This window comes from Chrysemys picta, chromosome 11 (genome assembly GCF_011386835.1).
Source record: "Chrysemys picta bellii isolate R12L10 chromosome 11, ASM1138683v2, whole genome shotgun sequence".
NCBI lineage: Eukaryota > Metazoa > Chordata > Testudines > Emydidae > Chrysemys > Chrysemys picta.
The window spans coordinates 6,431,011-6,445,304 of record NC_088801.1 but is presented as its reverse complement, the minus strand read 5'-3'; positions in this window follow the sequence as shown (position 1 = coordinate 6,445,304).

Sequence of the window (14,294 nt, the reverse complement as noted above, 5' to 3'; positions counted from 1 at the left end):
ATAATGTAGCCAAATTTGGGGACATTTTCACAGGAATGGCAAAAGACACACCTCCCTGCTGCATTTCAAAGTTCTTGTCCTAAAGCAAGGGGGCACTTGTTGAGAAGTGGGTGTGAGGGCATAACTGAGGGTTTTATTTAGTGATCAAAGTATCAGGGCGTAGCCGTGTTAGTCTGTATCCACAAAAACAAGAAGACTAACTGATTTATTTGGGCATGAGATTTTAGTATTTTATTTACCCACAAAAGCTTATGCCCAAATAAATCTATTAGTCTTTAAGGTGCTAGCGGACTCCTCGTTGTTATGTAGTGGTCAGTAATTCTTTATTTGAAGCATATGGACAGTTGATTTTATTGCATTGTGTTTCAGATCCTGATCCAAATTTCTCCAGAGAGCCCAGGTTTTGATTCAGGCCTGTCACTACGTATAGCAATGCCTATGTTTTCTCTCTTGGGACCTCACATTGTAAAAGCATATACCAAAACTAAAGACAGAGATCTCTAAAGGGCATTTTGCGAAGACCAATAAGCAGATAATGAAAGGCCATATGGAAAACTAAATAACCTTATTCAAATACCACAGGTTACAAACAGATAGTAGACATGCAAAAATGCAGCGAGAGATAACAAGAGCTAATACCAAGGTCACAGTATGCCTGACTCCTTAGTCACAGCAGACCAATAATGATCCTACAAAGCAAATAGTGAAATATTAGAAGGGAGCAGAAGAAAAAAAAAAACCATTGAAAGTCAAGCAAGCTTTGAATTCAAAGAATTTCTCAATTATCTCGTTCCTTGTTTCCTAATTTACCTAAATGGGCTGTTAGGGGCTTCAAAAATCCATAGGAAAATAGTGTTTTTGTCAACTCCAAATGACACATACAACACCTTGTGCCTTCATCCCAGTGCGACAGTCAGAAGGGTGAATCACAATATGGCCCTTGATCTTCTGCCATTGACAGTAGGAGATCACTGAACGATGAGAGTCTCCATATCTTCCCAAGCTGAAAACTAGTTTGTGAGGCCTTTTGAGAGAACATCAGTGGTGTCAGGGTGGCATCACCTTCTAATTACCATAATCTTCCCTAAAAGAGGAAGATTAAAGACTGGGCCATAACAGGCAAGATTATCCATGGCAAGAGATTGTTTCTTAGCAAGGCAATTACTCAAATTAATTCTGTAGGGTTCGTGTCTTCCTTTGGAAGGACAAGCTGCCCCCCCCCCACAAGATTTTATCAGTCATAAGGAATATGGGTCTAACTTGCAGGTCAGAGACCAAAGCTACCCAGCACTTCTGGAACCTCTTGAAGCAACCCTGACACAGATACGAACAAAGCATACTTCATACATTTGGTCTCCTCCAGACATATATTAACTACTGCTACCCTGAAAGCCAACTAACTTGCCTGAATCCAAGCCATCTTCTGTGCAAAACAGAATGGCAGTGCCTCAGGGCTGTGTAATCCTTGAAACTGCCCCCTGCTCAACTGAGCAGAGCAGTAAGAAATTACATAGGCATGTAGGTATACAAATTGAACTACTTGCTCCAGCGAGAAGATGACCACTCTTGCAAGTGGCCCCTCCTATGCAGGGTTGAGGGGCCTGTGATGACCAGTGGTAGGGTTACCATACGTCCTCTTTTTCCCGGACATGTCCGGGTTTTCGGCACTCAAACCCCCGTCCGGGGGGAATTGCCACAAAGCCGAACATGTCCGGGAAAATGGCGGCTCTGCTCCTCCCTGACTCTTCGGCTCTGTTTAAGAGCCGGGCTGCCCGAGCACTACCGGCTTCAGGCAGCCCCCATGCCTCCGGACCCTGCGCCGCCGGAGCCCAGGAGGGGAGGTGCCCGGCTGGGGGCGCAGGGTCCGGAGGCAAGGGGGCTGCCTAAAGCCCAAGTGCTACCGGCTTCACGGTTTGCCGGGCAGCCTCCAGACCCTGTGCCCCCGGCTGGGCGCTTCCCCTCCCGGGCTCCAGCTGCGCTGGGGAAGCGCCGGCCGGGGGCGCAGGGTCTGGGGGCTGCCCGGCAAACTGTGAAGCCGGTAGCGCTCAGGCAGCCCTTTCCTCGTGGCTGGGAGTGGGAGGGGGGAGGGGGCGGAGTTAGGGCGGGGAAGGGGCGGAGTTGGGGCGGGGCTGGGGTTGGGAAATGGGCAGGGCCAGGGCCCGTGGAGGGTCCTCTTTTTTTATTTGCTGGATATGGTAACCCTAACCAGTGGTGTAAGGAAAGTTTGCACAGCGACTGTAATGATTTTGGAGTTCATTAAATAACAAACCAGTGAATGAGAAAGGAATAAAACTTTAATACAACAAACTGGAGGGTGTCTCTGGTGCACTGCTGCACCCAGCTATGAACTGCTCCCAACCCCCACCTTTAGGGCACATCCCCAAATTCCTAATACTAGCCCTTAGGAGGGAGCATCTCTAAATTATAATCTTTTACAAATGTACCTCTACAGCGACTGCTTTAGAAGTGCCCGTTCTGTGGATAAATAAAATAGAGAAGTTCATTTATTTGGGCTTTACCTTTCAACAGCTCTGAATTCTCTAATGGGTGGAAAATAGATTGAGAAACAGGTTCTCCGCTGCTCCAAAATATACTCAGTGCAGGGGAGTGGGCGAGTGCCTCAGGGAACATTCTCAATCTGTTCCAGGACCCAACATCAGTAAGAGCAGCTAGGAACTGCTCTAATTTGTGACAGCTGGTTAGGAACCATCCTTCAGGGCCCATAAACCCTGTGTGAATTGTCATAACAGAGCAGAGAGTCTTTCTATTCCTGACACCCACACATGCACACAAACAGAGCTGGCTCCAGGCACCAGCGCAGGAAGCAGGGGCATGGGGTGGCCAATGGAAAGGGGCAGCACGTCCGGGTCTTCGGCAGCGGGTCCCTCAGTCCCTCTCCGAGGGAAGGGCCAGCCGCCGAATTGCCGCCGAAGAATGAAGCGGCGGTGGTAGAGCAGCCGCCGAAGTGCCGCCGATCGCGGCTTTTTTTTTTTCCTCTTTGCCGCGTGGGGTGGCAAAAAAGCTGGAGCCGGCCCTGCACACGCATAGCATGAGATGAACTGGTGTCTCTGCCACCTTTCGTTGAAAATTGCTCTCCATCCTTATCTTGGCAATTCATAGAATCATAGAATATCAGGGTTGGAAGGGACCTCAGGAGGTCATCTAGTCCAACCCCCTGCTCAAAGCAGGACCAATTCCCAACTAAATCATCCCAGCCAGGGCTTTGTCAAGCCGGGCCTTAAAAACCTCCAAGGAAGGAGACTCCACCACCTCCCTAGGTAACGCATTCCAGTGCTTCACCACCCTCCTAGTGAAATAGTGTTTCCTAATATCCAACCTGGACCTCCCCCACTGCAACTTGAGACCATTGCTCCTTGTTCTGTCATCTGCCACCACTGAGAACAGCCGAGCTCCATCCTCTTTGGAACCCCCCTTCAGGTAGTTGAAGGCTACTATCAAATCCCCCCTCATTCTTCTCTTCTGGAGACTAAACAATCCCAGTTCCCTCAGCCTCTCCTCATAAGTCATGTGCTACAGACCCCTAATCATTTTTGTTGCCTTCCGTTGGACTCTTTCCAATTTTTCCACATCCTTCTTGTAGCGTGGGGCCCAAAACTGGACACAGTACTCCAAATGAGGCCTCAATGTCGAATAAAGGGGAACGATCACATTCCTCGATCTACTGGCAGTGCCCCTACTTATACAGCCCAAAATGCCATTAGCCTTCTTGGCAACAAGAGCACACTGTTGACTCCTATCCAGCTTCTCGTCCACTGTGACCCGTAGGTCCTTTTCTGCAGAACTACTACCTAGCCATTCGGTCCCTAGTCTGTAGCAGTGCATGGGATTCTTCCGTCCTAAGTGCAGGACTCTGCACTTGTCCTTGTTGAACCTCATCAGGTTTTTTTTGGGCCAATCCTCTAATTTGTCTAGGTCCCTCTGCATCCGATCCCTACCCTCTAGTGTATCTACCATGCCTCCTAGTTTAGTGTCATCTGCAAACTTGCTGAGAGTGCAGTCCACACCATCTTCCAGATCATTAATAAAGATATTAAACAAAACCGGCCCCAAGATCGACCCTTGGGGCACTCCGCTTGAAACCAGCTGCCAATTAGACATGGAGCCATTGATCACTACCCGTTGAGCCCGACGATCTAGCCAGCTTTCTATCCACCTTACAGTCCATTCATCCAGCCCATACTTCTTTAACTTGGCGGCAAGAATACTGTGGGAGACCGTATCAAAAGCTTTGCTAAAGTCAAGGAATAACACATCCACTGCTTTCCCCTCATCCACAGAGCCAGTTATCTCATCATAGAAGGCAATTAGGTTAGTCAGGCACGACTTGCCCTTGGTGAATCCATGCTGACTGTTCCTGATCACTTTCCTCTCCTCTAAGTGCTTCAGAATTGATTCCTTGAGGACCTGCTCCATGATTTTTCCAGGGACTGAGGTGAAGCTGACTGGCCTGTAGTTCCCCGGATCCTCCTTCTTCCCTTTTTTAAAGATGGGCACTACATTAGCTTTTTTCCAGTCATCCGGGACCTCCCCCGATCGCCATGAGTTTTCAAAAATAATGGCCAATGGCTCTGCAATCTCATCCGCCAACTCTTTTAGCACCCTCGGATGCAGTGCATCCGGCCCCATGGACTTATGCACGTCCAGTTTTTCTAAATAGTCCCGAACCACTTCTTTCTCCACAGAGGGCTGGTCACCTTCTCCCCATACTGTGCTGCCCAGTGCAGCAGTCTGGGAGCTGACCTTGTTCATGAAGACAGAACAATTGTTCCTCATTTGTACAACTCAGGGTGCATAAAAGAGCCAGATCACAAATGAATGTCTGACCTTCGAGTCCAAAAGTAAAAGAGAATATAAAGTCTCAAGGCCAGAGCCTCAACTGTTATAAACTAGCATTGCTCCACTCCATGTGAGTCAACAGTGTTCTGCTGCTGCAAAAAAGGCAAATGTCGTTTTGGGATGTATTACTGAATTGTTGTATAAAGACCTGGGAGGTAACGGTTCCACTCTACTCGGCACTGGTGGGGTCTCAGCTGGAGTGTTGTGTCCACTTTTGAGGCCAAACTTTAAGAAAGATGTGGGCAAATTGAAGAGAATCCAGAGGAGAGCAACAAAAATGACTAGAAAATGTCACCTATTAGGAAAGGTTGAAAGAATGGGCATGTCTAGCCTAAAGAGAAAAGAAAATGGATGGGAGACATGAGTCTTCAAATATGTAAAAGGATGGTACAAAGAAGAGAGGGATGAATTGTTCTCCATGTCCACTGAGGGTAATTGGCTGAGTTTGCAACAAGAAATTTGGGTTAGATATTAGGAAAAACTTTCTAACTATAAGGATAGTGAAATGGAGCAGGTTATCCAGGGAACTGGTGAAATCCCCATCATGGAATGTTTCTAAGAAAAGATTAGTCAAACACCTGTCAGGAATGGTCTAGGTATAATTATTCCTGCCTCAGCACAGGGGATGGACTAGATGATCTCTCAAGATCCTTTCCAGCTCCACATTTCTATGATTCACCAGATGAGGAGTTGGCCCTCAGAATTTAGAGGGGCAGGTAAACTTTTTGCATGGATAATTTCTTAATTGAAAATAGTTTGTATCATCTTCATTCATCCTTCCTTAAATATTGTCTGCAGATGTGAGGGAGACCAACTGATAACATACATTGGAATACAACAATTCAAAGACAAAGTTAAGCTAGTGCCTTTAAACTTTTACATGGATTTTCAGGCTACAGAGATCTCCCTAGTCAAAACCATCCATCTTTCATCAGCCCATGCTGACTACTTCGCCAGATTTAATCTCTGGTCATTCACCATGGTTACAAGTCATTAACAAGTTATTGCCATCATTGTAATCAATGAGAATCTGGTCTATAATCACCTTGCGTGACTACCTGAGGGCTTCCCATCCACTATAGTCAATGCAATCTCGACAGGTTATAAAAATGTGCCAGTCTGAATACACACATATATTTAATCATTCACCAAGTCTTCAGTCACACAGCTTATTAGATTTCAGTCCTAGGGCTTGTCTACACTTACCGCGCTGGTTCGGCGGCAGGCAATCGAACTTCTGGGTTCGATTTATCGCGTCTTGTCTGGACGCGATAAATCGAACTCAGAAGTGCTCCCCGTCGACTCCGGTAATCCTGCTCGCCGCGAGGAGTACGCGGAGTCGACGGGGGAGCCTGCCTGCCGGGTCTGGACGGCGGTAACTTCGAACTAAGGTACGTCGACTTCAGCTACGTTATTCACGTAGCTGAAGTTGCATACCTTAGTTCGATTTGGGGGTTTAGTGTAGACCAAGCCCTAGTTATGTATCTCTATTATGTGAGAAGGTACGAATTGCAGCAATATCACAATGCCAGCAAAAAAACTCCAAAAAGCTGGTATAAAGAGAAATTAAAAGGCAATTAATTATTCCAATAGTTCCATGTCACCTTGTCCTAGTAGCCTAAATATGATGTGCATTCTCCTTGTTATTTCAGCTGTGAAAGAAAAAAAGGAAGACAAACAAAAATACCGACTCTTGATGAGCAGAAATGGTCATAGATTAATAGGTTTTTAAGGCCAGAAGTGATCACTGTGATCATTCAGTCTAACATCCTGTATAACACAGGCCATAGAATTTCACTCGGTTACCTCTAGGCTTCCAGTCTTGATCTGTAAACATCAGCAGATGGAAAATCTAGCTCGTCTTTGGATAGTTAATTCCAATGAATTGTCATCCTCACTGTTAAAAAAGTGCCCTGTTTCTAATTTGATTTTTAACTTCATGCTGTTGGGTTTTATTATACCTTTACCTTTCTCAGATAGATTAAAGAGCCCCTTAGTACCTGGAACCATGGTAACAAGCTTTCATGAAAAATTAAAAAAAAATTGAATTAATCTTCATTCTGCAGAGTTCAAAAAGGAAATTATTTTTTTTGTTTATGCAATATACTTTGGGGGGGGGGAGGGATAGCTCAGTGGTTTGAGGATTGGCCTGCTAAACCCAGGGTTGTGAGTTCAATCCTTGAGGGGGCCACTTAGGGATCTGGGGCAAAATCAGTACTTGGTCCTGCTAGTGAAGGCAGGGGACTGGACTGGACTGGACTTGATGACCTTTCAAGGTCCCTTCCAGTTCTAGGAGATAGGATGTCTCCATTAATTTATTTTTTATGAAGATCATCAATTTTTAAGGTCTGGGTTTTCACCTTCTTTCCCTGTCTTCTTTTTTTTCCATTTTGCCAGGAAAAAAAAAAAGAGGGAGAAATGGCAAAAAACAAACAAAACCTTTTTGGTTTTGCATTTTGTCGTAAATATGAAAAAAAAAATTGATGGCAAATGAAATTTTAAGCAAAAAATCATTTCCATTTTATTTAAAAAGCACATATTTTTCAGTGCAAAAAATGTTTGAAAAATTCCAATCAGCTCTGTTAATGGGACATTGTCAAGCAACAACTCACATTAAAAAAAGAAATAAATCCTTAGCTGTGCCAATAGTGGATCATTAAACACCCTCCTCTGTGAACATCTCCGCTGAGTGCCCTGCATCAAGTTCAACCTGCTTGTCATTACCTTCAAGGCCCCTCACAGTTCTTCTGCTCCTTATCTGCCCATGGTCTCATCACCCCAATGTCAGCCACAGGCCCCATTTGTCAGCTGCTTCCACAGCCATCTTTACATTTACTTCCATGTCTCCCCTTATGCTTAGGACAGTCTGTAAACCCATTTTACAGATGAATCATCTGTATCTTGGTGGGTTTGCAACCGACCTGTGTGGGCTCAATGAATCTATGGGAGTTAGGAGCAGAATCCAGGAACTCTGGCTCCTAGCCACAGGTGGCTCGTCAGCCCAGGCAAGTGAGGCAAACCTAACCAAAAATTCGCAAAAGCTGCAAATCACATTTTGCATATTCTTTTTCTTTTGTTTTAACTTAATGGATAAATACATACAGATTTTGGGACGAATAGTGACTTGATTTCAATGTCACAACTTGCGGTCTCCAGCCGCGAAATGCAAGGCCAGAAAAGTCGAAGAACGTAACGCTGCGTGAAGCTCAACTCTCAGTATAGCTCATAGTGCCTCGAAGCTGCCTTGTCACCATGGCAATTTACCATGCCCAGGAGGGCATCGCTGTGGTAACCACTGCTTGGTGAGGCCACAGCAGGATTGCAGCAGTTAAGCGCAGGCTGCAGGGGACAGGGATGGAGGCTGTGCCTCCCCGACACCTTCCCCCAAGGAGCTGGCCCTATGTGCGTGCATGAGAATCCATCACCAAACCACAGGCCTGCCTTGTGTTCTGTCCCCATGCCAGCCTGGGTAACAGTGCGGCTGTGGTAGTGGCTCCATCTCCTGGGTCCACCTGCTGCTTCTTCACTATAAATAAGGTAAGCTTTAATGAACTATTAAATTATACACTGAATGGGGGTGGAAAAGTCTATTTTGTGATTTATGCCTCACCAGTCAAAAAGGTCATGAGCTGCTGCGCTCCAAGCCCCCTCATTGGCTGCTTGCCCAGCTGAGATCCAGACCACGTGCAACAATACATTTCCCTTAACGTTGCACTGGGGCACTGGTTCAATACGGAAAGGGAGCCTACTCCTGTAGATAAGGCCCTGGAAGGGACCCCTAGGAGACACAAGTTTGCTTCCTGACGTGCCCAGAGTTGATATGTGACTTGGGGCAGATTATTTCTCTGTACTTCTGTTTCCACTCCCACCCTTTGTCGGTCTTGTCTATTTAGACTATTGACTGTAAGCTCTCTCGACAAGAACTCTCCCGCTATGTGTGCGTACAGCATCACGCACAATGAGGTACTGATCCTCAGTGTGGGCACTAGGTGCTACTGTAATATAATTAATAATACGAGAGTGAAAAAAAAAAACCCACCTTCCATTGAGTTCAACACCATTTCTTGTAGCAATCTGGATTTGTCTTGAAGATCTTCCATCCAAACACTGACTTGGCCAGAAACAGCTTTGTGCTCAACATAAAGAAACAATATGGTTTTTTAAATACTTTAAAGCCCTTAAATATAATTCTCCTTTAAAAAAAATAAAAAGGCCATGAAAACCTACAATTTTACAAATGGACTAAATTGTAAGGGAGACAATTTTAGTTGGAAGTACAACGTATAGTTTACTGAAATGTGTCTCAGGATTTTGAGAGCCATATACATGAATTATATCCAGTTATCACTGGTACTGGTTAGTTTTTTAACTGCTGAGAAAGTGCAAGACACAAAAGAAGCCTAAACTGCAAAGTTTGGGCCTGGATTAAAAGATCACTATAGGTCAGGATTGCCTGATTCAGGGGTCATGGTTCATAAATTAATAAAGCCACACCCATTTTTGGTGAGTTATTGCATTTTAATTTGATTATTTTTCATTTCTTCATGCCTTTGTGTAACAGCTTCCCCCAGACCAACACACAGGGATTGAACTGTGGACCATCAATGCTAAAAATCATGAGTTACTACAGCTTGAACTAAAGATCTAATCTGTGTTCCTTGTTGCTGTAATAACTCATATCTTCTGTGGATTGGCATAGAGGGGACCTGTAACATCAGTGGGTTCTATTTGCACTTCCTGATAAGAACAGATGCTCAAGGACCAATATTACAGTGGCCCATTACAGTGTTTTGTGGGCTGGTGATGAAGGGTGCTGACAAAGCTTGTTGTGTGGTTTCCAGCCATAAGAGGGGTGGCTAGTTTAGATAAAGTTAAACTCCAACCTACTGAGGTTCATCCATCAATATTTAAGGCTGAGAGGAGCTATTCTTACAGAGGATGACTATCACCCTAGTGCAAAGGTCCTAGTTGGGAGGTGTAAGTGGTGCATAGGCTTCGTCCACTTGAAATTGATCCTTCAATGAGATTTAGGTAATACAGACACCATAGAGTCATAGAAGATTAGGGTTGGAAGAGACCTCAGGAGGTCATCTAGTCCAACCCCCTGCCCAAAGCAGGACTACCCCAACTAAATCATCCCAGCCAGGGCTTTGTCAAGCCAGGCCTTAAAAACGTCGAAGGATGGAGATTCCACCACCTCCCTAGGTAACCCTTTCCAGTGCTTCACCACCCTTCTAGTGAAATAGTGTTTCCTAATAGCCAACCTAGACCTCCCCCACTGCAACGTGAGACCATTGCTCCTTGTTCTGTCATCTGCCACCACTGAGAACAGCCGAGCTCCATCCTCTTTGGAACCCCTCTTCAGGTAGTTGAAGGCTGCTATCAAATCCCCCCTGACACAAACACTCTTCTTTTCTGCAGACTAAACAAGCCCAGTTCCCTCAGCCTCTCCTCGTAAGTCATGTGCCCCAGCTTCCTGATCATTTTTGTTGCCCTCCGTTGGACTCTCTCCAACGTGTCCACATCCCTTCTGTAGTGGGGGGGGGGGCGCAAAACTGGACGCAATACTCCAGGAACCATACAGCAACCCTTTACCCTGAGGAGAAAGTCACCCATAGTAAGTAAAGAATTAGCCTTTAATAAAACACATGGTCTACTAGATTCTCATATGAACATTCGTCATTATATCGACCTGCCTCAAAACTGCTAATTATCTATTGACCTCATTCAAGTCAATGGAACTACACCACTTTACACCATCTCTGGATCGGGCTCTGCAAGATCAAATGTAATTGGTGTAACAGGATTCAGTTCCCATGGACTTTACTGACATTGCACATATGCCAAATTTAATTTCCCCTTGTGCTAATTATTAAGGGCTTAAGTGATTGATATCAGTGTGTCCATCTTTTAAAAAGATGTAGGGCATTAGATCTATAGCAACGTTTAGGGTATTTTATTAAGTAATGGGGTAACTTGCATGTCTACTTCTTTTGAATAACTGCATATAAGTATCACTAATTACTGGTATATATTAGTCGGATATTGTCTACACGACCTTTATTTTGACTATTAATATTTTGTCTTGTAATTTATAGGCTTAATTATGACACCAAGGATAAAGGAAGCGCTGATGGTGGTAGGGGAATGGTGCTGCTGTAGTGTCTCAGTGAGGATAGGAGGAGGCATTCTGTCTGTTTACAAAGCCTTCGGAGATGCCAGGGTTGCACTGTATTGGTACGTCCATACAAGAAGGCTTGCTCTGCACTTAAAATTTATACCAGCATAGCTGTGTTGGTCAGGGGTCTGAAAAAACACACCTGGTATGCTAACAAAAAACCCAGTGTAGACTCAGCTCTTTTGACAGAAGGATGCCTCTGTTGGCATAGCTAATGTCATTCGGCGAGGGGATGTTTCTACACTGAAGAAAATCTCCTTCTGTCAACATAGGCTGTGTTTACACTGAGAGGCTATACTGCCCTACCTATGCCAACATAACTGTGTTGACATAGGCTCTGTAGTGTAGACAGCCAAAGGCATAGTGTGCATTCCAAAAACGCTGCCTTCCAGGCACTAGCTTAGAGCGCAGTGCTTGTACGGGAGAAGGACATACCCATGCCCATCTCCGAACCCTATCTAGAATATTTGCCTTCTGGTTTCTGAATTTTTAGGATGTACTTGGCTTTTTCTGACTTCCCTGAAACTATGGGGCAAGATTTTTAAAATAAAGGTGAAATTCTCATGAGAAAGGTGAGAAATCCCATGACTATAGTAGACAGACAAAGAAAAAATCACCAAACATTCAAGACTTACAATAAAATTGCAAGAGTTAATGACAACACTGCAAACACAAGCGAAGCCCGGGCCAGGCTAAAGCCAACCTGGGTTTACTCTTGAACGAGTTTTATAACATCCTGGGTTTCAGGTGGAAACCTGCTTTCACATCATTTCAACATGAAACGCTAGGCAGAACTCCAGTGCGGTTTCTGAATATTTTTTTCTATCTTTACTTTTTTGTATAAAATGTCAAGTGACTCAGGAGCCGTGATGTCAAGCTGTTGCTATTGACTCCCGATGGCTCAGCTGCCAGTTGGAAGCTCTCCGGCCTACGAAAGACCTCTACCAGTAGGTGTAGCAGTGCCATTCCCATTAAGAAGGCACATTATGGAGACAGACAGAAACCTTCCTTTTGAATGCAGAAGAAAAGGATTGATGGTTTATGAAAGACTGTTTTGTGTTTGGGCAGCTAATCTTGTTTAGAATCACAGTAATTTTCTAATTCCCATGGTCCCATGGTTTCTGACTCACCTGCACAACTTGTGAGCCAATACTTGTTATGTACCTAAAGAGAGCGGCACCCAAAAGGAATATAAATATATCTTAAAATCTGCAGCTACTCTAAAACCATTGCTTTCCTATTCTCCTTAAACCAGCCCTGCACTGAACTCTCTATCTTTTCTTTGTGGATTTCAAGACATTCATTAATGTAATAATCAAAATCAAAATGTATTGTTCGCCTGGGCTTTTCCCACTTACTGGCTTGAAATGGCTTCCTGCCCTGTATTGTGCTTTTATTATTGTTCTTTTCTTTCTTATTTTTCTTCACTCATTTATGTTTAACTAGAGTTCTTCATATTTTTCCTGGATGTTCCTGAGAAGAATGAATTACAATTCAAGATTATTGTATGTACATTCAGAAATGCAGTCACAGAATCATAGAAGATTAGGGTTGGAAGAGATCTCAGGAGGTCATCTAGTCCAACCCCTTGCTCAAAGCAGGAACAACCCCAATTAAATCATCCCAGCCAGGGCTTTGTCAATCCTGACCTTAAAAACCTCTAAAGAAGGCGATTCCACCACCTCCCTAGGTTACCCATTCCAGTGCTTCACCATCCTCCTAGTGAAATAGTTTTTTCTTAATATCCAACCTAGACCTCCCCCATTGCAACTTGAGACCATTGCTTCTTGTTCTGTCATCTGCCACCACTGAGAACAGCCGAGCTCCATCCTCTCTGGAACCCCCTTTCAGGTAGTTGAAGGCTGCTATCAAATCCCCCCTCACTCTGCTCTTCTGCAGACTAAACAAGCCCAGTTCCCTCAGCCTCTCCTCATAAGCCATGTGCCCCAGCTCCCTGATCATTTTTGTTGCCCTCTGCTAGACTCTGTCCAATTTGTCCACATCCTTTCTGTAGTGGGGGGCCTCAAACTAGACTCAGTACTCCAGATGTGGCCTCACCAATGCCGAATAGGGGGGGAATGATCACGTCCCTCGATCTGCTGGCAATGCTCCTACTAATGCAGCCCAATATGCCGTTAACCTTCTTGGCAGCAAGGGCACGCTGCTGACTCATATCCAGCTTCTGATCCACCATAATCCCCAGGTCCTTTTCTGCAGAACTGCTGCTTAGCCAGTCAGTCCCCAGCCTGTAGCAGTGCATGGGATTCTTCCCTCCTACGTGCAGAACTCTGCACTTGTCCTTGTTGAACCTCATCAGATGTCTTTTGGCTCAATCCTCCAATTCATCTAGGTCACTCTGGACCCTATTCCTACCCTCCAGCATATCTACCTCTCCCCCCAGCTTAGTGTCATCCGCGAACTTGCTGAGGGTGCAATCCATCCCATCGTCCAGATCATTCATGAAGATGTTGAACAGAACCGGCCCCAGAAAGCTGGAGGTCTAGCCAGCTTTCCATCTACCTTATAGTCCATTCAGCCAATCCATACTTTTTTAACTTGCTGGCAAGAATATAGTCACCATTCAGAGACCAGCAATTTGGGGTTGGAGAACATTACAGACGAATAAGCCAGTTGAAGAACAACGGACATGAAGCTTTGTTCAAAACTCAAATGTGAACCTTTCAGGCTATTTAAAAATGGCCAGTTAATTTTATATTATTATTAATCACTAACATTTATTATTATTTTATTCATATGCGAATGAAAAAAAATATGCCCTCACAGTTTTGATTTTAATATGATGAGTAGAACGGTAGAAAGGGGATTTGGTTTCATGGGAGACACATATTAGTGTGGAAGTAGGGGCTTGGGGATGTCAATCTAAGAACTTGCTCCTAGAATATATCACATGCATCTCAGAATATATCACTGGCCTTACAGTATGTTTAATAAAGCTGTTTCTTTAAACTCTGCCTGCTTGTTGTGTTACTTATTCTAATGAAGCAGTGATGCCTTATCTTTTAGTTAAAGAAAAACAATATAAAGTTTCCACGAGAGACAGCATATGTGCTAACTGTGCCTGTTTCTCTCACTTTGCAAGATCAGTCTTGAATCTCTTCCCTCTGGCAGCCAGACTTCAGGGGCCTGATTCTGATATTGCTTACCTAGGTATAAATCATGTTTAGCTTCACTGAAATCAATTGAGTTACATTTGTGTAGCCCCAGTGTGAGACGAGTATGCTCTCTTCATTTAAAGGAG